The sequence below is a fragment of the Phaethon lepturus genome, unplaced genomic scaffold, assembly GCF_000687285.1.
Source record: "Phaethon lepturus isolate BGI_N335 unplaced genomic scaffold, ASM68728v1 scaffold11015, whole genome shotgun sequence".
Lineage (NCBI taxonomy): Eukaryota > Metazoa > Chordata > Aves > Phaethontiformes > Phaethontidae > Phaethon > Phaethon lepturus.
In genome coordinates this window covers 19479-45594 of record NW_010539908.1, presented here as the reverse complement: position 1 = coordinate 45594, position 26116 = coordinate 19479, and the positions used below count along the sequence as shown (strand labels likewise).

General features: G+C 38.4%; 1 long non-coding RNA gene across 1 annotated transcript; it reads left to right on the top strand.

The window, feature by feature from the left end:
* Positions 1-9268: 9268 nt before the first annotated feature.
* LOC104620916 lies at positions 9269-23910 on the top strand. Its single transcript, XR_738037.1, has 3 exons — positions 9269-9397; positions 13917-14000; positions 23819-23910. It is a non-coding gene; the product is annotated as an uncharacterized LOC104620916 (long non-coding RNA).
* Positions 23911-26116: the final 2206 nt, after the last annotated feature.

The window sequence follows — 26116 nt, the reverse complement described above, 5'->3', positions numbered from 1 at the left end:
CTTATTTTTCCTTTAGGGGATTTTCTAGTTTTCTTTTTGAATTTTGTTATAAATGACAGGTTTAATTTATTCAATATGATTTCCTGTGAAAGTAAATTAAAAACAGCAAAGATTTTTTTAAAAACACTAACCGAATAAAAACTGATTAAAAAAAAAAAAAAATCTAAGTTTTAATCTTTTTTCCCTGTGAAATGCTTATTTGAGCAGTTTGATTTAAAAGCAAAAAACTCTTCACAAAATATATGGGGATTCTGCATCCCTTTGTATTTAAGATATCTTCCATTCTAGTTCTAAGGAAATTTTCTCTCATTTCTTCTCAATTTAAAGAAATACACTAATCATGCATCTATAGTAATTGTTTTTTATTCGTTGTGGTAGTGGTAGAACTATCTATTTTTTTTAGAAAATACCTTTAAAGTGCAGTTGTCAAAATCAAAGTCTTTATTTATCTATTTATCAGCATTGCAGCACAGGGTTACACTGTAAGTGACTCTGTTAGAATTAGACCATGCTGGGGAGGTTTCCGAACAAGCAGGGAAATCTGGGCTTCCCACAAGCAGCTGAACTTTTTGCACTGGTAGCTGCTATTGCTGGCATGTGGGTTTGACTAAGTCTGATATTTTAAGAAGTCTGAAGCACGGTAGCATATGTTAAATGTAATTAAGAAGTAGCTGTACTACAAATACATGTACTTCCCAATATGCATTTTGTTAAAATTAAGAAGAACCTTCTTTTCAGCCAAGCCTGACAGTTGTTAGAGCCTTACTCTCAGTCACATTTGCAGCAGCCACATGTCCGTCGGGTCACTGTAGTTCTCCAGGCTCCGTTAATCTATCCGCAGTGGCCTAGCACTCCCCAAGAGTCACCTTGGGGGACTTAAGAGTTGCAGAAGCGTTGCAGGGGGTCAGCCAAACGCGCCTGGATTTGGAGGGGCTTTTGGTACCAAAAGCCCACAGTGGACTTAGCCACTGCACTCCTCCTGATGAAACCCTGGCTTGAACAAGCAAAATAATCTTTTCCTGTGCTTGCTAAAATCTTCCAATTTTCCCACCCTTTTGTCCTACTGAGATGTATATGATGCTGGACGAGCTCTGCAGTTCATGGAAGCAAGCCTTGATGCTCAGCCTTTTCCTTTGTAAAACCTAAGGTCTGCCCTGATTTTCAGCTTCGTTAAAACATTGTACTCTCATCATCTCTGACTACATAAAAACAGCTGTCTCTCAGTGTGTGAAGTCTTTATAGGAATTTTCAAAGGCTGTTTTAGCTGTAAATGTAAACTGAAAACACTACCTCCCCTTCCCCACCACCCCACCCCACCCCAAAAAAATCCCTTCTCTTTCTTCTTGATGATGTTGTTGAGTGTAATGTGCTTGACACCAGACGTTTTTAGAAATGTATGGCATCGTGTAGTTTCTCTGATACCATACCACTTTGCTGTTTTACAAGCTACAGCATGTCACAGATTAAAGCTTTGTTGGATGCAACAAAGCTGGCAATAAATAAACCTCTCTGATGTCACTGTGACCTAAATTAAACTCATTGTGTTTCCTTTTGTTTTGTTAGCAAAAGAGTAGTTTTTATCACTTTTGAAAGACCTCTAGAGTTTTAAAAAATTTTTTTTTTAATAAATATTTTAATTAAGTTGGAAATTAATTGTGGATCAGAGTAAGAATCAGTGTCTGCTGGTTTCTAGCCATTATATACTGGGTTTTTTTGGACTGAAGGATAGAATGAAAAGGATAGAAGACTTTAGCATGATAGAAAAATAATAATCCTTTTCATTCTATCCTAACTGCCAAATTAGCTGATTGCAAATGCACAAAGAAATGCTGATCTTCTTCGGCACTTGATTGAATATAGAGAAATTAGTTTTATTTGTGTTTTAAAATTATTTGCACTTGAACATAGGGGTTGTCAGAAGCCTGAAAGAAAGAAAATTTTTTTCTCTACTCAGGTCTGATAAAGTTTTGATTGGGTTGGGGTTGTTTGTTTTTTTTTTTTGCAAATATTTTATTTGATTAGACTACAATCTAGTTTGACTCTTAGACCTAGTTAGATGTCTATCCTAAAGACGAAATTTCTCATGGGAAAATTCTGCTCAAGGCTTAAGCTTGAGCTTCATACGCAGCAAAGCTCGCTCTTAACAGTCTGCTCCTACAAATATGCATTAAAATAACGGGTCAGCTCTTTCATGAGTGGGTGTTCTGTCTGAGAGAGGACAATAAGATTTAGCTCAAAATTAATATGTACCATTGCTTTTCAAGCATCCGCCAGTCTGTGAGTTGATTGTATTGGCTATCGGGATTTATTTATCCTAATAACACAAGTCACTGTCAATGTTGCTATTCTGCTGTAAGCTACTGGTGCTATGGTGGAGAGCTGCCAGATTTCCAAAGCAAAGGAAAAAAAAAAAATAGTAAACCCAAGGAACTATTTTCTCTATTTTCTCTTTGTGAGACAGGAAACAACTACTGGTGTCAAGGTGCCAATGGTTTTGAGTTCAATTATTTATTATCTTGATTTCCCTTCTGTTTTCAAAAGATACCGAAGGAAATTTCTAATAACCTTGAAGACAGGTAATGGTTCAACTGAAAATGAAATAAAAAGGCATTTCTAAAGACAAGTTTTTCTTTAACCTTAATGATTCTGTGATTCTGTGATCTTTGGAGATGTCCTAAGGATGTAAATCATCTCTTGATGTAACCTTTGGAACATACATGGTATCTCAAGGTAGTTGCATCTCTTCCCTTAAAATTGTGCAGACATTTGGTAGCAGAATCTATGTTTACAATCATGAAAATCCTAGTGGTTTGAATCTGATCTTCTAAACTCCAGTAGAGTGTATATTACTTTTAAAAATTAAAGACCTGTATTTAAAAACATGGGTGAGTCCTATTCAGTCTAATTTACAGACTGTATTATAGTTCAGTTTTGTCCTTCTGTTCTGCCTCTGCCTGAATGCCACGAGCTACTTGTGCTTATGTAAAATGCTCTGTAGAATATTTGGTCAAGTGACTAATTTTATTCTACAAAATTCAAAATCTTTCAGGTTTTTCCCCGCCCAGAATCTAATATAAATCTATGAGATTTTCCAGAATGTGGATAAACTTCTCCAGAATAATTTTAGGCCAGACCAAGCTTTTCTTAGGTAAAAACATTGTCACATGCACTGTAGGCACAGCTGAGAAATTTATGATGGAGAGCAACTGATAAAGGTAATGGAACTGCAAAAAAAATTGCCTATTTTATAGCACCATTCCATTAGATTGTGTTAATCCAGGGGTTTTTGCTCCGGTGCTATGTTCTAGAATCCTCTAGGTAGAGAAAAGAATGTGCGCAAATGAAACTGTAAGTTTTATTGGTATAAAAGCTTTTGAATCGCTACTATTATATACAGATGTTCAGTTTTTTCTACATTATATATTTGTCCTAGTAAAAACTCGTAGAGTAGTGTTAATGAAACATACCTTTATGTGCATTAAACAGTAGGCTGTGACACTATTTTAAGTGATTGTATGTTATAAAAAGCTCTGCAGCAAGATGAATGCTGCAAAATTGACAGAATATTATAACACTGTGGAAGATGATAAATTTAAAACTTTCCATTATGCCTTAATGAATACAATGGGAATCATGAGGCTCTGTCTGGTGGTTGCATCATGTCTTTCAGCTGGCTCGTAAGGCTGTTTTCCTCACAACCTTTAGTCCTACTGCACTTATACTTGATTATGTTTTAAAATGTTTTTAATTTGGAATATACAAGTTTAAAGTTGTGCTTCGGTTCTGAAAAGCATCGATGTAAAAATAGTAGCTGCCACCTCAAAGGAATAACTGACTATTTTCAGAGACATAAATGCTTGGGAAAGCAACAAGACTAAATTTTTACTACATTTTGCCTCAAAATGTACTGCAGAGTCAGAAGAGAGACTGAGCAATAAGGTGTGTGCTCTGCTGTCTTGTGTATCACCAGTGGAGTCGTTAGCCGACCTGTAGCTACAGGCCTGTGTTTTCCTCTGCTTCACTGCTGCGTTGAAGGCAAGGGGCCAATTTTGTCACTTCTGCAAGACAAGGCATTCAGCCCAGTGTATTAGGACAGGTAAATTTGAAATTGGTGATATTTCAAAGCTGAAGCAAAGGTCAGAAATTGATGCACGTAACCTATTGCTGATGCACAAATCGGAGCCATCTTATTTTAAGACTGAGAGTTGAGGCAAAGGCAGTTCAGAAAACACTTTTTTCCCTCTGAGCTGAAGAAACATGAGTGCTGATAAATGCCGAACCCCTCAGTGCCATTTCTGAGAAACTTTTCAGAATGTGGCATAGTCAGGTTTTCAGATCCATTCAAACAAGTGGGGTGAATGTACCATACCTATTTGTGGTTTGCTTCTTGCACGAATGCGATGTGTTGCCTCACGCATTGCTCAGTTTCCCAAGGTGCATTTGTTTTTAAGGTTATCAGAATGCAATTCTTCCATGCCAGTATCCTTTCCTGAGGAAAACTGCATGTTTCAAACTGTCTTTTGCTACATACTTACTGACTCTCTTTTTTTTTTTTTTTTTTTATTTTAACAACAGGTACAGTTTAGTGGTGAAATTAAATTTTGAAGTTTATACACATACAAATTTAGGCAGCAGTCTGTAAGCCACCAGAGTTAAGACAGATAAGTGCCGCAAACTTCTAGAACTTAGAGAAATGCATTCGCGTGTTGGATTTGAGGTTACCACTTCAGATCATAATCCAGTGTTGGTAATCTGCAGAAATGGTGCACAGTTAAGTGTTGCTTTTAGATAGATTGCACAGCTTGCCATCCTACTGCCATGCCAATCTCCTTCAATACTTGCAAGACTTATTGAGAGTAAGAATATTTCCTTTCTATACCTATCATTTAGGAAGCTTGAGTTTCTAGGAGATGCTTATTGGGAAGTTGTGATGGAATCAGTATAATGATATCATCAATATCTTCTGCGTAAGCTTTGTATAGTAATACTTGAATTAATAGATGTCTGGGTTCAATGCTGAAAAATTACTATGAAATTTTTAAAACCACTTTCCTGCCATCCGTCCCTTAATTTTGAATTATTCAGATCACGAAAATGCAGCTTTCAGTCAGATTTCAGGGCCCAAGATCTGTATGGTTTCCAATGCATAAATTGTGAAATGATGAAGCATCAATTGTACTCAGTTCCTGTGTAACCATGCCTTGAAAATATATTGGCTCATGAAGAGAAAAGAACACCTATGCTTCATATGTACTAATTTTATGCATGCAGTGTATTTTTGAATTAAATTTATTTTTACATACACTTTGAGATACCCCTGTTGGTTGACTATAAATTTGTCAATATGAACATTATGGGGTTAAGAGTAAAGATAGGAAGCTATATTAGTGTATAGGAGGTTACTTAAAACCCTCCAGCAGCAGAGCAGTGGCAAAAATGGGCACTAAGATGGAGGACTTTGAGAAAAAGATGACTGAACATAGGATCAGGGAAAGGTAAGTAAAGGGAGAGAGGGCATATAATGTAGGGACAGAAGAGCTGATGAATTTTAGTACATGCTTTCAGACAGAATTGTGAGTTTAATGTGGCGTATGTTAGGTCTCTTGTGCCAGCGGAACATTTTGTTGAGATCCAACGCAGTCCCTGATTCCTTCACTGGTTTGTGTAAATGATAGCTGTTGTCTTTTTATGAACGGTGCCAAAAGTTTATGCTGGTCTTTTTGATGGATCATGTGAAATTTGTGTTTCTCAAAAATTTGGAATTAGCTTATTTTGTCGTTATTGCTTGTTCTACAGGGGAACATGGGATTTAACAGTTAAACTGGGGGCTCAGACATATGGGTTACTCTCCAAAAGTAGTGTCTTTTCAGTTTTTGTTCAGGAAACTTTGTGTGAGAAGTACGCTGATGGACAAAAGTTTTCTCCACCAAAAGATCCTTGTAAAGTAGGGCCATCCCGTGTGTTGAATGAACCAGGAACCCAGTGAAAAAAAACATTCCTCATTAAGCTCTGGATGGATACATTCATTTAGATTCCTTGTAAACTGCACTTCGCTGCTGCCGCCAACGAGTTTGTGACAACTAGCGATACTGCAACCTCTTCTTTGAGGAAAAATGATTAAAAGGACTTTTACTACCCGCAGATGGGGGCACGACATCAGGAAACGAGCAGCAGTACTGTTGGTATCTTCTGCTTGACTAAGATCATTCAACATATATATGAAAATATAAACGTACCCTCATAAATTTTATCAGTAATTCTTGCATGAAATTCTGTTGCAAATGTTGGAAGTGAGCGATAGAAACTTCTTAAAATACTCGAAGTCTAAAAACACTGAGAAACAAAAAATGCCTGATTAATTTAACAATTGTTTATTTACAAAAATATGTAACTTGAAGTCCCTAAGCAGCTCTACTTGTCTCTGAAACTGAGACAGATAGAAATCACTGTCATCACTGAAGCCTCCAGTGATGATCTTCTGTCCTTCTCCACTTAAGGAGATGAATAAAAAAAAGGAAAAGGAAAAAAAAAAAAAAAGAATACAAAGGTACCTTAAGAAAGGTCAGAACCCCTGTTTGAACTGCTACCAAAGGCACACACAGGGGTTAGTTAGAGATGGAGTTGCAGCTTTAATTCTGATTTTTCTGGCTTTTGTCACTTCAAAGACATACTCTCAGTGTTATTTTAACATTTTTATTGTGTGTGAATAATAGAGTACACATTGAGGTTCAATAGGTGCAATACTGTTAAATGTACGTCTTGGTGGATTTAAAAATGAGGGATTTATTTTGTCATTCATAAAGTTGTAATACAGTCTGGAGAAACTATTTGTTAAAAGATAGCATCTACTTAACCTGCTTATTTATTTCTTGTAGTAGAAGGTTAGATCCACAATAAATACACGAGGAAATAAGTAGATAGGGGAATTTATCTTAGAAATAAGATCCCTGTCACGCTTTTGAAATGTGAAATGCATGAAGACCTGTCAGGGAGATATACGGACATGATATTTTTTTACTGTGCATTTGGAAGTATTTAGCTATATTTGTCATTCGCTAGTGCCACTAAGCAGTGATCAAGTGATATAGTAATTTGAAAGTCTGTTTTCAATTCAGCATATATATTTTTTTTTTTGGCCTTTGGGATATAGCAGAACTGTACACAAGTCTTCTTTATCTTTCACTCTCTGTTTGTGAAAACAGGTTTTTGGTGAAAATTAGCATTTGTTTAAATAGATCGCTTAACATAGATAATTGATTTTTAAGTATATCCTTCAAAGAAATCTTTAGCTATATTATACGTACAAGAAAATATCTATATTTTACCAGCGGTTTGGAAAAACCCCTACTGAGTGCAAACTATGGTATTAATATATGAAAACATCTAGCTTTTTCCTAGATGATGGGGAGTGCCATACCCGATTTCATCATTTTGCTTGTAACTTGCCGGAAATAATGCGTCTTTGATAAGGCTGGCATAAAAGATGGACCTCGCAATGCAAACAGGAGAAAAAGAGTCTGGACAAGTGAAAGTAAGGGCATTTCCTAGGCTAGCACAATTGCTGTTGAAAACAGCGTGCTTATCACCAGATCAGACAAGCCATTCTTACAAAAACATCACAGAATATTCTGAAATCTGCCGAACTTGTCACTAAATATTTTTAAATGTGAAAAACCTAGTTCTAGTTGTATGGAGGCCAAATGACCTGTTCGGTATGGTGTAGGTAGGTAAAAGAAATCTATACTCTCCTTATAAACCTGACCTAGTGACACCCTGGTCATATCTCTCTGTCATCACCTCTTGACCTGCACCACATCCACGTGTCCTCTGCAGAGCCCAGGCTCTTCTTGCAGCACCTCTGCCTGTATCAATTTTTCCCAGATAAGAAAGAGGATTTTTACAGTGTAATGCTGAACACTTACATACTATGACATTGCTGCTATTATTTATTTCACTATTTCACTGTTTTTTGGGGGTTTTTTTGCTGCTGCTGTTGAATTAACAGGGCTATAGCAATAACCCTGTAGCACGCTTCCATACCTACAAAATAAGTAAACTCACACATACGATGAAATTGAGCTACTTACCCTGGTACTAAAGTTTACCTGGCACTTTACATTGTCTCTATTGAGATATCTCTATATACACAGCCAGATTTCCTTTTAGGCAATTGCTCTGGTTCTGTTTCTAGGTTTTTATATACTTATATACATATTTCTTTTTCTTAGCAGGGAAGACTAATTTTATTCCTGGAAAATGTGAAGAAACGTTTAAAATGTCATGCAGGATGATAATATAAGATTATTTGTGGCTTAGATATCTCTGTTAATTTTTTAACGTTTGCCAGCGTAATAAGTCACGTCATATTTGAGACAGCGAGCCATAATGTGAAGGTGCAGCCTGATGTGGACAGAGCAAAATGAGAAAGGGAGACAACGCCTTTTCAGTCGCCATCTCATAGCTGTAAAACACAAACATCTGAATCGTGGTGACTGCTTTAACAAAAATCACAGCGTGAAAACCTAGACATGAAACAAGGTTTCCTTAGATTTAGGCTGGCTTTGCATGCTGTTACGAAGTTATCTTGCCGAGCAAAGACGTGCGGTGGCTCTGCTCAGCAGAATGAATTGCCTTTTCTTTCCTTCCTTGCCACGACTGGGATCTTTTATGTTTCCTGTGGTAACGCCGGGGAGGAGAACGCATTATCAGAAAACACTTACTTCGATTTCTGCGGCCCCTCTTACGAACTGCATTTTCCTTTCGAAGCAGTTTTTGTTTATTATCGCAACGGCGTTATTACAAATACTATTTCAAGCCGGCCAGGCGGCGGCGGCGGCAGCATGGCACCGAGCAGCGCGATTGTCTGAGTAGTTTAGTATGGATAGCTTTTCATTTAGCCTTTGCTCTGACAGCCCGTGCCCTGGATAAGTGGTATGGGCCTGCACAGGTGAAATCTATTCTCACATTTGCCTCAGGGGTGACTGGACTGTAACAGAATTTTTCAAACCCGTTGGGCCCAACCGCAAAGCAGAGAATAAATGGCTGAAGTGCCAGGCCTCGACAGAAAAATCAATGCCTGGTTATACAGACATGACAGACCCGGTCTGCAATTCTCTTCACGAAAGTCTATGCATTTACCACGCTTCGGGGTTAAAACCACGAAGCTTGTGCAAGCTTTGCTTGCTCTGTGCACGTGCGGGCTTTTAATTCCTCCTCTCTTGCCTACCCAGGAAATTTACATGTCGCCTGTGTGACAGGAGCTTCACGGAGAAGTGGGCGCTGAACAACCACATGAAGCTGCACACGGGGGAGAAGCCGTTCAAGTGCACCTGGCCCACCTGCCATTATTCTTTCCTCACAGCCTCCGCCATGAAGGACCACTTTAGGACTCACACAGGTTTGAAACGCGTTTCTCCCTAGGGCCGTGGGAGCAGGCCGCGGTCCGGATGGCGAAGGCAGAAAGGGAGCAACCGCTCCCATGCCAATTAGTAAAAGCGCTTCATTTTTGGAGGGTGCCTGCCTCTGCTTCCAATTCTCTTGTCCCGCAACAGTTGGAGCAGGGGGAGAATGCGCCGCGGCCTGGAATTAGGGTTTTGACATCTAAGTTTGGTTTAATTGAGCTTCTGGGATGATCGTTCAAACACAAGTCATTTCTTTAACGAAGTGAAACACGTGTAAAGGTACACATCCTCTTAGCAGTCTCTGCGATAATCCTTCACTTACCAGTTAAACGATAGAGAGAGCTGCTGGCGACTAAACACAATCAGGTTTTATGTAAAGAAGCTTGGTTAGCAGAGTACAGGTGCAAAGGAAACAGCAGAAGTAATAAGCTCTTCAGCACTTGTTATTTTTAATAGGAATCCTTTTCTCTCCTTGCAGCCTTTGTGTGTTTGTGTCACTGTATGCTCAAGTAAAATACCCTCTGAAATACAGCTTTGATTTTCTTTTTCTTCAGAGAACCATAATTACTAAAAAACCCTCAAATTTGGTGGTGTATTTCAGATGGGCCAAGTGAGCATTTTTGCAAAATATGTGCTTAAATTTAATTGATTTAAGTTATACAGAACCTTTAGCAAGGGAACAGGCACTGTTAATTCTAGGTTTGAAGTTAAATAAAATTTAAGCTGTGACAAGTGCAGTGTCTAGAAAATAAGTGCCTGTGAAATATGCCGAAGTCCTTAAAAATACCATTCAGTGCTAATAACAGTAAATATCATTTTTCATACAACCAATATGTGACACTGGTTTCAGACAAAATAAATGTATGGAATGCAGATTTTGAAATTCTATTAGGCCTCATATAATTATAGTACATAAAGAAAAGCGGTATAAGGTTGACATTACATTATCTGAGCTCTTCTAGGAACTTAGACATCTGCGTGGTTGGGAAAGTGAAAAAGAGACTCGGAAAAATCATGCTGCGCTTACAGCCTGGCCATTTTCTCACAGAGATCAAACACGGTGTTTTCACTGGAAATAAAAAGATTTGTTTAGTATTCCTCAACAGATTCTTCCCCATTTTCTAAAAATCTGTGCTCTGGCTTGAAACTGTAGGTTAAAAGTTCCTCCAAAGCTGTTTGTGGGAAGCCCAGGCCTCCTTAGCTTCTTTGACAAGGGTGTTGACGATTTAAGGTCTCCAGCCTGCCCTGAGAGATCACTTATATCGAACAGCAGATGAAAAGCCAGTGCAGATGTAATTTATCGTCGGCGTTTCCTTCTAAAGAATAATTGTGGAGACTTGGCTAGATCAATAATATGGATTTTTGTTGTTAGGTCTTGTAGTCTGCACCATAATGAGAGATAGGGGACAGTGGCTGTTTTCTAATAGAAAATAAAGGATTGGTTTCCGTGTCTTTCTACATTTGAATGCAAAATGGCACACTTGAAACTAATTCAAGTTGTTAAGAAAAGGACCACTTTCTATTGCATTTCTGCTATCATAGAAACATGGCAAGTTAGATCAGCCCCCTGTATAGCAAGTGAAATATTGCCTTTACATTTTCCTAAAAGTTAAAAGTCGCAAATTCTGAAGTTGGAATGATAAAATTGTTAAGCATATCCAGAAGAATGTAAAATACATCTATGTATCAATACATGCCCATAGCATAAAATGAAATATTATGTCTAGATATGAGGCATTCAACCCACATCAACCTTCAGTGCTAAGAAATACTGTGCAGTTGAACTTAAAGTCACAGGTGATTAAGTTTTCTCTGTGTGTTTGTGTGGATGTATGTATTTGTGCATATACCATGATACATACAAAAATCAGGTATTAATTCATCAATATTCCTGAAAATGAATGTTGAAGAAAATCAAATGTATCACCACCTTTCCTGAGCTTAAAAAAGCAGGACCCAAGTCTTCTCCAGCCTCCTGTTTTCAGATCCAAAGCCTCAAGAGCCCTGCCTGCATGACACCTCCCAGATCCAACCTAGAGGAGTGTGGAATATTTAACTGGCAAATCATTTTATAGGATGGATCAATTTCCCTATTTATAAGCTGTTGGTTAGTTTTGAATCATTTCTCTGTGGCTCAAAAAGCTGTTCTGAAGGCCCAAATATAAACTACCCAATAAATCCGTAGGCTTGCAAAGATGCTATGGGTACTCTGTGTCCTCATTAGTGTATGAAGCTGCAGGCCATACTGAAGTCTGCTCCTAGATGTTAAACACAACATGAGCTAATTTATGACAATATATAGATGATGAGCAATTTCTTGCTAGGCATGGAACAGCATTTAACTTTAAAGTGTGAATTTTATGCTGAGGTGTTAGGCATTACAGCTAGTTAGAAAGATTTATACTTAAAAATGATTAATTAATTAATATTTAATTATAATTAAGCGTTATGTGTAGTCCTTCTATTCCTTTTCTTTGATATTTTGATGAAGTGCTACATGCTGAAGTTCCTGATTAAAAAAAAACCCAAAAAACCCACAAAGGAAAGAGATTATGCAGAAATCTCTGTGTAACAATCATGTATAACCTCAGCAATAATATTACTGATTAACATTTTGCAGTAAAATTCAGACTTTGTTACATCATTTAGCACATATGCATTCTTCATGTGATAGTTAGGATGGGTTTGCATTCTGCTTTCTCTGTTTTGTTTTGTGTTTTTTTTTTAATTCAATTATAATCATAGATGGCTAGAACTGACTCTTAAAAGGAGGTACTGAAATTATTTTGCATCTTAGAATACTGTCTTGCAATGCTGTCATCAAGAGACCAAATTTTCAAAAAAGCCCCAAATCCTGTAAAATTTTAACCTGCTTTTCATGACCAGAGTTGAGTGCAGAAAATAACAGTATGCCATTTGCTTTATTCTGAAATGGAGATTAATATGTGCCGATCGCATCTCACAGCCTAGCTACCTGGTGGGTGTTAATCGGCATTTTTATGATCCCAGTTTAGTGGCAGGGCTCAAGCTGCCATGGAAGCCTTGAAGGCCTCGCTTTCCTCCTTGTGGCACGGGGCCTAAGGACTCCGGCCGTGCAGTGACTGTGGTGAGGAGCCGGGTTCCCCTGGGGCCCCGTGGAGGCCGTGGCGGGCGAGAGCAGCTGGGCTCTGCGGTGCTCTCCGGGGAGCTCCCACTCACGAGATCGCCTCTCGCTTATATTAATGCCATCCGAAGTCAACTGAAGTGCCGTGCTTTTCCAGAAAGGCCGTGTATTAGCGTGTCTGGTTGTGTGAGAATAAACCACGGGGAGGTTTCCATCCCTCTCTCTTCACAGGCGGGCTTGGTAATTTGACACTCGACCTCTTAACCCGGCCGTCTTTTGTAGAAACTAAATTTCCTTCCCCACGGGGAAAAATTTGGAGGAGACTGTTAGTTTCGATGAATTCAGCATCATTGCCCCAACAGCACTCTCTCCGCTGTGTTACTGCACAAGGAGACAATTTGGCTCCAAATGACTTATGCGATTCTTTTTTAAAAAAATATTTTTTTAAACTTTGGTCTTATCTGAGGTTATTGAGTCTATATGTGAGGTTAGTGTTATTAATTCATAATGACCTCCTATGTGGCCTTCATGGGCTGAGTTTGCTGTGCATATTAGTACATACAGAGTAAAAAGGTTGCTGTGAAACAATAGACTGTATTTATAGACAACAGGGCAAAATCCTAGCTTCTATTAACAAAAAAAAAATACTAAGAAGAGAGCGTTTACGCACTTTTAATGTGTATTGAGCTTGCCAGAATCTCTCAGATTGGTCCAGAGATTTGGAATGAAGAATTATGATTTGAAGACCAACAATCCAAGTTCTGCTGCCATTTCAGTACCAATACCAGACCTGTTTTCTTTATGTCATGAAAACTTTAGAAACATAAACAAGGCTGAATTGCCACTGGTACTGAATAATGTGGCTTTTATTGTTGCCTGGGCTCTTCTGTATATTCAAGAAAATAATTTAATACTAATTAATAGGTAACTAAAGATGACTGTGATCTAATCTGTTGAAAATTTCTCAGTACCCTTAATTTGTTAGTAAATTCAATATATTTTATTTAAGCGGAATCATCTATACAGTATACTAACTTTTTTTCTAGGCAATCTTTACTCAGCACAGAAAGGCCAGATGTATGGGAATTGTAAAAAATCAGGATATGCATAAAAACTGTTCAAGTGCATAAAGCAGCCCCATCTGGAAGACATCTAACAGAAATGAAGTTGTACAAAACCATTCCATTGATAATAAAGCTAATTTTTATGGGTCTGACAAGTATGTAATTATGTTCAGTGGTGCTTTTCAGATTTTATCACAGTCAATAAACCGCAGTGGTAATTTCATTCCCATTTGACATATTTACATGGAAACATTTGATTGGAGGAATTAGTAACCCTGAAAGCCTTGATAGATATGTTTTAATGATCTGTGACCTCCGCAGTCCCTCATCTGTTTATTGTTGCAACAGGCGAGAAGTCGTTCCTCTGTGACCTTTGTGGCTTTGCCGGCGGGACACGTCATGCCCTCACCAAGCATCGGCGGCAGCACACAGGTCAGTAAAGCTGTCTTTACTCTTTGCTATGTTTGCTCCAGCAAGGGAGTCCCTCTACACTGGGGAGTAACGCAAGTCAAATAGCACGTTACAGCACAAATAATACATCGGCTCATTGTTTACTTTGCTTTTTCTCGTTTTTGTACCATCGGTATGCCCCAGGTCTGCATCAAATCTGTGAGCTGGGAGTTTGAATAATTGCCTGGGGTGGGGAGGAGGGTATTTTCGGCATTTTTTCTGAAGGAAGTGAATTGTAAAGACAGGCTTTCTTCTTTAAATGAATGCTAAGTCTACTAATTTTTTTTTTTTTCCAAGGCCCAAATAGATTACCTACTGTGAAGATTTTGCAAGAGTCTGCTAGAATGTCCCTGGGTGAAAATTAGAGACTACATATAGATTAATCCATTATTTGAGACTGAGACATAGTTGAAAGCTAGTGTTGTTTCAGTTGCCCTTTTGTAATTTTAAGATAGTTTGTAATTAATAGGTGCAACTTTAAGAGTTACCACATGGTTAGCATGTAGAGCAAGATTTCTTTCCCAGAATTAGCAAAGCTTTCCTACCACCTGGCTATAAAAATTTAATATCAGGTAAAATTAAATTGGTTCTTAGTTTCAAAAGACCAGAAAAAGTGTAAGTATTAAACATTTATTAATACATTTTATCTTAATTGTGGTTTTTAGTCGTTCCTTGTAAGTATTTGATTATTTGAATAGATTTTGTTGAAACATGCAGAAGTGTTACTGCTTAAGCCACTGTAGTTTTTGTTTTACTGACTAGCATGAGTATAATGTAATATCATCAGGAATTGCTGTGTGAGTTAAGTGACCATTGTCTAATGTACAGTGGAAAGAAATGGCTAACAAATGAGAAGCTGTAGTCGTTATATCATGAATTTTCCATGGATTTTGTAAAGGAATCTCAGTGGGAGATTTTATTATGTCCCTGAATAAACTAATCTTGATTCAGGACGTACACCATCTAAGTGTGTAATTTCCTGGAGAGCAGATACTCTCTTTCTTGAGAGCCTGAAGCCATTCTTTCTACCCTGTTTTCAGTTTATTAAAGCAACCATATTTGGAGGAGAGTCTGATGCTTTCAAAAAGGTGGGGTTTTCAGAGCTGGTCAGGCAGTATCTTGAAATGGATAAGCTCTAAAAATATATATATATAAATATATATTCAGGGACAAATGTTGCCTGCAAGTCTAACTAGTAATCATACTTCTAGAATTTTTCTTCTGATAACAAGGAACATGCATTTCTGTGAGAGTACTGCTGCAGTCAGTTCCCATTCACTGCAGGAAGTTTGCATTTTTAAAGGGTCTAAGAAAAAGCATACAGTAAATATAAGAAGTTCTCTTTAGTATTATACTCTCTGAATGATAACAGGAGGCAATGCAGCTGCTGGAATTGAAGTTGTATGCTTCAGTTGTAAGTAACAGTTTCCATTTTTCTGCAGCTTTGAAGATTTTTCGCATGTTGGATAAAGTTTACCAAATGTGGGCTAAGAATTAAAATGTTTTGGTTTGGTTTGGTTTTTAGTAGAAATAAATCTAATAAAGGACGGGAACTACCTTTTGGTTTTTATTGGCCTGCCATGTGGCACACTGGGATCATGCATATGTCTAGGACTCATAAGCAGTGCAGCCACACAAATGGTGAACAGTCATTTCAGAATGCAAAAGTGGAAGAAATGCATATTCTTGTCTTTACCTATTATGTGAGTTCAGATCTGGTTTCTCAGAAATGTAAGTCTTTATCATCAGTTAGATATTTATATTTTTGTATCATTAGGCCACAAGCCAATAAAAAAAAATATTTTATTTCCTTGTTTATCTGCAAAATTAGGCTGATAATATGGTATGTTCCTGGTGAAAAGCTGTCCAGGTTTTCGATGGCATTTTGCCCTTCTTTTGCCAGTATGGTAGAGTCTTTTGTGCTATGATCACAGGGATTCACAGGTTATAGATCATGAAGCTTGCATCTAGCAGGCATAACTTTATATTTTATGTCAAGACTGGAGGCTCGTTATTACTTTGCTATTAACTTTATACTATACAGGACAGTATCTCAGAGGCAGAGAGATCTATCTTTTTGGCATTTATCTGCCTCTGTGGCACAAACAATCAGAGATGATTGTTTAGCAGAAAAATTATCTGTAGCTACTATTTGTTTCGGGGAGAATGGCACAGTCCACCTTTGCCTGCACTGTTGCACTTCCATGGGTTCTCTTGTATTTTCATCCAGTGCACAACTTTATCTCAGTCCTTAGCTGCACGCGCTGTATATACACCTGTATTTTTTCTCCTGTGTCCCCAGTTGGCACAATTTTCCCAGAGCAGAATGCCAAAGCAAATTACAATCAGGTTTGAAAGGGATAGGTATCAAAATAGTCTAAATGGCCTAAATAATTCCCTACTGTAATACAAGCTGTCTAGGGGGCTGACACAGAACATCTTCCAATCCAAGATTTACTTCTATCACCTGTCAGAGACCCTTGATTCAAGGGCAAATGAGCAAATCCTCTCATGTAGTTGAGGAGTCTTAACCGGCTTTAACAAGCCTCCTCTCGTCCCAGCCTCAAGGCCTGAGGTGTCCTGACATCCCAGAGAAATGATCAGCTGCTGATAGATATTTGACACGAGAGGACTGACTGTGGGACCACCCACTTAGACTTTTGATGCTCTTGCTTCTGGTATTTCTTACTCTCTCTCTTTTTAGATGAGATTATTTTTATGTAACTGGAGAAATACCTTTATCTTGTGAAAGATGCATTTTCTTTGGAAATATTACAGGGAGCATGAAGTATAGCTTGGTGTGAATAAGGCTGGCAGAATCTGGCCCTCGGTCACTTGTGGAGCAAACTGTACGGACTACTTTGAGAAATAGGGTATTATCCCTGGAAGATATGTTTTTGGTTTTTAAATGAAAATAAGTACAGGAATGTTAAAGTGAAAGAAAAAGCCATTAGTTTTAGAAGTTGAAAAATGTTTGTACTTAATTTATTTGCAAAACATGATGCATCTCCATACAGATTTCCTTTATATAGGCTTTCTCAACTGTGAAGTAGAAAAAAATAGTTTGGCCTAACAAGAGATCCCTGGTGTTTTACCAGTTGATGTTTTTATTCTGTGTCAAATATGTTATGTCCTTAATGACTGATCTGGTCTTGTGAGAAGCGCACACTTCAAACAGAGAGTAAGCTAAGTCTTTGGCTGATTTTGTCCTGGTAAAATGTTCTAGCATTATTTTATCATCTGAATGCGTCTTCTTCCAGTCCTATTCTGCAAGAATCAATCTATGAAATTCTGCAAGTCTTTCACTGGGTATGTAAATATCAGTGGCCTGACCAATTTTGTGAATTGAAGCAATGGCAGCTTCAAGAGTGGTCCCGAGTTTGACTAGAATTTCATCACACTGCAAAGAATACTCACATCTCTCTCTTTGTCTAATGCTTTACAGTACACGCTCATGGCTGCCTAGGCTGCAAGCACAAACTGTCTTAAGAAACTTACACCACTTGCAGTATCAGCTGGTGTTTGTCACGGCCCGAAAAGGAGTTGTTTAGGACAACCTCCCTCCCCTTGGGACCAACGACCAGGTTCATGATCCCCCTGGATTAAATTAAGGTGAAACAACACCAGCCAACCAATTTAACAATTTAATAGTAAACTAAACAATCTAACTAGACCAACAAGTCCCATGCAACACGTCTTTCATAATTTGACAGAGAGACAAAGAGAGAGAGAGAGAGACAGAGACAAAGAAGATATCCCCACCCTTGGATCCAGTGATGTCCCGTCGGTCCTCTTGATTCTTCTTGTTCCTTGGCGGTGCGGGTTCCACCCCAGCCACTATGAGCACCGCCTTTTATACTTTTTAGTCCTGCCTTTTTCACTCCGGTTGCCCGAGGAAACGGCACGTTTTTAGTGCCCACGCAGCACGTTCTTCTCGCATGCTTGAGGGGGTGGTTGCTTGGCTGATGCCCTCTTAAAGTGCAGTACATAAGGCTCCATTCAGGTTTCGATTCTTACCACGATGCATTGTTCCCCGGGCTGAGCCATTTATGCAGCTCCCCTCAAGTCATCTCCACATAGATAAGGGTCCATCAAGGTGAGATGAAGCCAAGTCAATTCACAACTCCCCACATCTCACCTTTGTGCTCTGAAACCGGTCTAGTCCAGGTGGTATTTACCACTATGCCTGCGCTAGCTCTGCCAGGCCTCCGCACCAAGAAATGTTTAAGACAAAGTCTGCATGTTGGTCCGCTACAGTGCTATGTGGTAAATAAGAGCAGTGCTGCAAGAACGTATACACTGTAGTTCTGGTGCCTCAACATGGCTGGGAGGAAAAAATTTAATCTTTTGAATCCTCCTGAAAAAAAAAAAAATTATTAATATTTTGTTCCAGTAAGAAAATCTGCATTAAGATAGGAAGGTAAATAATACTGCAAATGTTAGTGTTGGCTGAATTTAGAATTAGTTGAATTCCACAAAGAATTTAAGTGATCGTTTGAATTTTATAATAAAAAAGAGTACATAACTCTAAATCAGCCACCAAAAACACATGCACACACGCAAAAGAAACATATAATAACACAAAATTTAAATATTTTGCCTTAATCGTGATCAACTAGGAAATTGCATGAGAGAAAAAACAAGCAAAGGTGATTATTTCTGGCTTGAAATGAAAACATGAAAACACTTAACTCTTAATTTTAAATTAGTTTTGTTTATGTTCTTGTTACTGTTTGTGCTCCTCCTTTGTCTGCCTTTTGGTATCACTCTAAGTTTTCCCTTCTTCTACATGTTTCCCAGTAAACTTCCGTTTAGCTGGCTCACTCCAACAGTGCTGATCAGTCACAGTTGGTATTCTTTTGCATGAAATTCCTTTTTTAACGTTGGTTAGTATGTCTGCAAATTGTGAAAACCCCATCCTCATCTTCTTCTACACAACAGCAGTCTACATTTCCTTCTCCTGTGTTGGATGTGGTAGAATCTTCCTGGGGATCATAGAAGTACCTTACAGTAGAAGAGCATTACAGGGCAAGTACACTTACTGTACACAGCAGTTCTATGAGAGTCACCCTGAACCTATGGAAATGCTTAGGAAGATTGTGTCTTTGTTCAAATATTTTCATGATTTTTTGAAGATGGTAGCTTATATCGTAGAGATCACTGTTTGTGTGATTGCTTCTGCTCACTCATTTCAGTCTTGCGCTTCTCAAGACATTTATAGGTCAATGTAATAAAGAAAGAAAATTTAATAATATATGTGTTTTTATCCAGATGAGTGACTCACTTTGTGTTTCTATTTCTCATGTGAACTGCTCTTTGACTTTAATGTGTAGTTACATTACTTGGCATTGAATTTAATGTATAATGTAGCCTCTTTCCTTCAACTTCCCCACCACAGCTTTAAAAAATTATAATGCTGAATACCACAGAAAATGTAGCACAGTAAGAAGACTTACTGCTCTTTTCAGCAAGAGGAGGGTTGAAACTTGAAGAGGATCTGTGGTGTTTTTCCGTTTCTATTTATGCCAACAATTGCAGCAGAGTGTGGAACTTGATTATAGCAAACCTTTGGCCAGAAATGTTTTTTTTGACACCAAAAACCTGTCTTTAGTAAAACTTTCTCTGTACTTAAGAGAAATTGTCTAGTGGAACAGTTTTCTTCCCATTTCTGAGCATACAACTGTCACTCATTTTTTGCTATGGAAGAGCAACCCTATGGCATCTACAGGATTTCTTGTAAGAAAACAAGGGAGCAAGGATGTCACTATTTTTATATGTCTTATATGCAAAAAAGTTGACCAGACTAAAAGCAAACAGAATTTACTTTAATAAACTTCAGGCTTCATTAGGAAGCCTGTAAGTGCCTCTCCAGAGAACAGCCTTAAAAACACTCGATATGGCTGGAAGTAAGAAGAAAAATCCTGTAACACGTAAGCAGATGGCTGCGTTTTGTGGTCTACTCATTCTTTAGGTCAAATGAAACTTATAGGATTCTTTCTGTGCTGCTCAACACACCATGTGAAAGACAAATAGGACTAAAAGCAATAGTTTCCTATTGATACAACTGAGGGAAGATTTCTTCCATCTCACAAATATTCTGAGTAGTCGCTCAAGACTGGCAAATTGAAAGCACTATTTGATTTTTATTTTTTCCCTTCTTTTATGTGAAAGCTGGATCCTTAGTAGCACATTCATATAAATGCATATAATCTGTAGGTAGAAATTGTCTGGACAGTCATGTTTGTAAATAAAAATTTCACTTTGCCATCCACAAATCAACATCTATCACCAATATTTATAAGTTTTGTTATTGTGTTGTTTCATTTTTCCTTTGAAAAGTACACTTTAAGTACATAACTGCACAGAGAAATTTTATGATTGCACAGGTATACTCTGTGTTGTCCTAAAAAGCTCATCATCAAAGACAGAGAACTCAAAAGAGGTAAAATCAGAGTAACGAGGAAGAAGGAAAGAGAAAGTAAGTTGTAATTTGGAGGGGTGGAGGGGGAGCTAAGATACGTGCTAGAAGAAGTCAGTGCAGAATATGGAGAAAAAGAAAGCCTTAGCGTATTAAGCCTTAAATTTAATAACTGCTTTTGTACAGATGGGTGCTCCCCATGATCTGACCCTTTTATGAGCTGCTTTCCTAAACTTTTGATTGTTGGAGCTGAAATTTTCCATGCCAGGTGACTTAACTGATGCATTTCAGAAGTTACTTGCAGTATTGGCAGAAAAGCACAACCTTTTCTTCTTTTGTGATCCTGTGGTTGGGAAACATAGCTTTTTGAAAGTACTTGTGTTACAAAGATGATAGTGGTTCCTTGATCTTGGAATGTGTGTCCTTCCTTTCCCCCCCCCAAACTTGTTGACCATTGGGGAATTTTAGGGCACCTATCCTTCTGTTTCATGGGACTTGTTATTGATAGAGATGGTGAGGCACAGACAAGTCTTCTATAATGGTAAGGGACAGAGTGGTTTGTGTTTTTTACCTTTATTAATCTTTAAATATGTATACTTTGTCCTTACACATTTTTGGATACACTATTTTATAGTCATTACATAGTGGTGTTTAAAAAACATTGGCAGTATTGCTTTTATGATTTGTTTGATATTGATATTGATTTTTATGATATGCTTTTATTTTAATTTTGTATGAATTAGATCCTTCACTGGGGTGCGGGAGGATCCTCTTGGAATATTTAATGGCAGCCTGTATAAAAATGAAAGATGATTGCCTGAAATGTCTGGGGGTAGGGAAATTGGGACACAAAGGCTGGTAAAGAGCATTCTGACCCAAAGGTTAAGATGACAAAATATACTTAAATTAGTAGGTCTGTGGAAAATTTAAATAAACAAGCAAATGAAGGAGAGTACTGCTGCTATGACTACTAGACTCTTCAACATTCCCCAAGCCAAAGAAATAGAAGTCATCTTTTAGATTTTTTTCAACTTGCCTTGTTAACCTGGTTAATTTTCCATAAAAATAAATACTTTTCCCGCTGCACAGCTGCTAAGAATTACAGGCCACGCTAAGTGGTGTTTTTTCCTCCTGGTTTAGTTGGTGTAGTGCTGCTGTGATGTATTTTCTGTCAGGTGAGATTTACACATAGTCCACTTGACAGGAGCAGTTAGCCACAAGGATTTCCTAAGGAGAAACTTCCTGGGGCAGTGGGTGAAGATTGTAATTTTTCTTTTGGTCGCTATGGAATTTCCAAGCCCCCTTGGCTTCCACAGGCCCTCATTCATCTGTCAGCCCACAAGCCCTGCCCCAGCACAGCAGCAGACCTTTACCTGATCCATCCTCCCCTGAATGGCAAACTAAAAATCTCCTTTCCGTTCAGATCTGCCCTTTTACAAGGGGGCAAGTTGGCAAGTTTCTAATGCATTTAAATGAAAGACATTAAAATAAGTATGTACGTTATCTAAAATACTTGTGTTTTTACTACTTAGGCTTGAAAATGTTGCTGTCTTCTTTAATACTAGAAGATAAAATAAATCAGGTACAGGAATCTTCAGTTCAGGAGCAGGTTACATTGCTAGGGAGTCTATGGCCTCCCAGAGAGTCTAATTGAAGCAGCAGCCAGTACCATTCAAGCTGCTGGGAGAATCAGGTTCTCCAGAGCAGAGAGTCAGTGTCTGACAAGAAAACCCCATTTGGGGCAGGAAGGACATACTTTCTAGCAGTCTCAATTTGTCCAGCATAGAGGCTTCCACATTGTGTCCTGCCCCTTCACCTTTCCTTGTCCCATGAAACAATAAATGAAAAATAGTGGCTGGTATTCTCTCCAACAGCTGCTAAAAGCAATTATTCCAACTCTTTATGGAGCTTTCAGCTGCTGCTCTGTTGTCCTTCTGTACAGCATTATGGGCTTTTCAGGGCTGAGGACCTTGCATTTCTTTTTCCCTTGGGAGAAGGAAAAACCCAAGTCTCCAAGAGCGAAAAATGCAGATTTCCCTCTCTTCTCAGAATTCTGACAAAGTCTCTTTGGAAGTCTTGAGTGTCTCATGCTTTAAGCAGGCTTGAAAAATCTGGCTTGGAGGCATGGCTGCTTGGGAGTGGCCTGCTATTGATGTGTTTTCTGCTGGTGGTGTGTCTCCTGTCAGTCTGAACCCTGCTAAAAGGCTTAGGGTTCAATTTTGAAACCGCCTATTCTAGACCTCTGAACAGCCTACAAGGTAGGTGTCCATTCCTAGCAGTTTTATTCAGACTTGTTAAGCTAGGGATGTTGATTCCTTATGTAGTCTTTAGCATAAATACTTCTGAAGGTTTGCACAAGGCAGTCAAGATCACCTAAGTTAGGAGCTGCCTTTTGTCTTCTACATACAAAAAGAAACCGGTTTCCTCTCTAAATGATAATTACATGTGCCTGTGAGCCACACAGAATATTTCTGGAGCAACCAGTTGGAAAAATGGGATGCAGGTGTTTTAGCTACATGTCACAGTATGTGTATCCATCATGAGATTTTGTCTTAGTGCCTTCTAAGGGGTGGACCCTCTGCTGGATGGAGAGGGTATGCTTTTCACATAACAATTTATAAGCTAGGGATTTTTATCTTGCTTCAATTAGTAGTCCTCTAGAAATTTTCAGTGCAGCTGCACATTCAGCAGAGATTGAATTTTAGTCTTCTGAAAATATTATTGTCCTAGAATAGGTTTGGTGGTTGTGTTTTGTTTTGTTTTGTTTTTTTCATTAACCTTGCAAGTCCTTCTGCTGAAATTGGCCCACTGTTCAGAAAAGATTAACAAGGGCAGAAGGATAGCAGGCAAGAGAGAAAGAATGGAGCACTGAGTTCTGATTCATATTCTCAGTCCTGGTTTATGTGTATTATTTAATGGGTAAGATGAAAAATCCAGGACAGGAGACAAAAACAGAGACACTTTCTTCCTGGAGATGTTCCTTTCTCACCTTCTGTCTCCAGCATTGTTGCTTTCAGGGCTGTTCATGGGCCCAACTTCAACAGAAGGTGTAGGCTGAGAAGAACGCCTGTCACCTCATGATGGTATTTTCATGAACTAAGGCCCAATAACATGGTTAACCTGTTTCGGTGCAGTTTTCTTCTCCTTTTTGCTGCTGTGTAACACCACATGGGAAGTCAGCTGGCTACTGATGTGTGTATGTCATAGTGAGAATAGTACTTTGCAATTAATGCATTTGTATTTGGAAATTTATTTTGTATTTGCGGTTGCTATATATACATGGACTAAAATCTATCTCAAGGGATTTGCCAGAGATTTAGACTTGTCTTCCTTCTCCGTTGATGAAAACTGATAACGCATATCTTCTCTCATCACCTTCTAGGAGAGAAACCATTCAAATGTGATGAGTGTAACTTCGCTTCCACAACACAATCGCATCTGACACGACATAAGCGTGTCCATACTGGAGAAAAGCCTTACAGATGTCCCTGGTGTGACTACAGGTAATGAGTCATTAACTAAAGCATGATGAGAGAAGGGTTAAGGTGATCAGATGAGGTTCATTTGAAGTCACCAATAAAAATATATTGCCATTAAAACACCATCAGGGTAGCAGTAATTGCATATTAAATTAGGAGCTAAATTTAAAAACTTAGTCTTCAGTATTTAGGTATTACTTTATAAAGAAAAACAAATGATGGGAAACCTTTTAGTGGTAACACTGCAGTGCTAATGTTGAGTGTTTGTTTCACAGCTGCTCTAGTGTCTGTTAGAATTCTCCGTGGTAAAGCCACTTATCTGCATCGCCTTTTCAAATCAGTTGCAGTTTTGAAATTTTTCTCGGTTGAGTTACAACCATTTCACCAAGAAAGGAAGAGTCCCCTAAAAGGCTTAGCAGCCTAAATACTCACCAGACACTTATTAGAATGGGAAGCAAGTGGAGCTGGTTACAGTGCTGCAGAGCCTTCTTTTTCTGCTCCAGTTTTCCTTCTCCTTGCCAGCCAGGGTGTTTGGGTGAGAGTTGGCTGTAGGGTTGGTTGCATGGCAAAGTCTCCCAGTAAAACCAGTAGGTTTAGGGCAGTAGATTAAATTTTCAAAAATCACATGAACAGACAGTTAACATTACTTGTGGTGCTCATCCCATGTGTCTCTTTTTCATTATAGACTACTTATTAAATTATCTCCTATTGATTCTTAAAAGATTCTTTATTCTTCTTAAGCATACTTCTTCTACAATCTTGAATGCTTTTAACACCTTGCAGTGAGGTGGCTGGTCTATGAATACTATAAAGGAATACATAGAAGTTAATAATGAGCAATTTGCAAGAGTTGATGTTCAAAAAATTTTTTAAAAATCAGTATTATATTTGATAAATAGCATATGGTTATGTAGTTAGATGCATGTGCTGTGATGCATGCATGCAAGAGGAGAAAGTTAAACATTTGATTATACCACGATAGCATTTTTTATTTTCTTTTTAATGATGAGCATACAACTGTAATGTCCTTTTAGTGTAAGTTTTAATGTAGTTTCCTAAAACAAGGTTATAACAAAGCCTAACCGCTCTCATAATGCCTGGTTTCATGCTATTTGTGAGCTACTTTACGGAAAGCTCCTGTACAGAAAGCTTCTGCAGTGGTCATGCAGTTTCTGTACAAAAACTTTTGTTACATTGGTTTGTGCATGTGCAGTAAATGCTCTGCGAACTCTTCTATATTGAGGTCCCATTTGATTACTGCCTAGAATTGCAGAGAACCGAATTTGATCACCTTAGGTGATCTTCCGTTTCTGTGCTGCTACCTTAAGGGACCCTTTGCTTTTTTCTTTTTTTTTTTTTATTTAAATAGAAGTGTTTCTGTCAGCTTCAGTAAGTCATCTAAGAAAGAGAGGTGGTTTTAGGTTTGTCAGGGTGGTTGTGTTAAAAGGTCTGTGTTGACTAAAGTGAGAGCATATACGCAATAGTGTGATGTGGTATGCTGCAATGAAGGGAAAAGGAGTGCTGTCTTTGATGCTGCATGTTTGAGGAGGCTTAATCTTGGGGTCATCCACTGAACCATCCCTGTTAGAAGGAATAGTCTTATTACAGAACTAGATAATGAGAGGTGGGTTATGGTGGGTTTGAGCTCCTGGCTTGAAGACCCTAGAGCCTGGGGGCATTGTAGATGGGAATCAGTTTCCAGCTTTGGGTTTGTTACACAAATGCAATAAGTGGATGCAGTTCCCTCACTCAGTATGACAAAATGCATAACTGTAATGCTCTGTTTAGTGAAAGACAGATCATTTTTCTTTGGATGGACAGTTTTCTCTATGGGATAGAAATTCCAAGAAATTACAAGTTTTTTACTAGTATATTGGAGGTTATTAGAGAAGAAGAAAGCATAGCTTATTTTATCAGGATTAACAAGAAATCTGAGCATCCCCTGCTTCTATATTATTGAAAAATAAATGTTTCATGGTAATAGGACATTAGTTTCCATCCCTTGCAGGCCAATTTTGACCTAATCTTTGGAGGCTGATCTCTACAGATAGCAGCTGATGAAGCTTTGATTCTGCAGGAAATTTGTTCTGAGCTCAGCTGAAAAACATCTGGCAGGGATGCAGGAACCAGAGCGCTGCTGCTGCTGCAAGCTCATAGAGGCAGCGAGGCACTCTGTGTAGCTGCCGAGGAGCCCGTAGAGG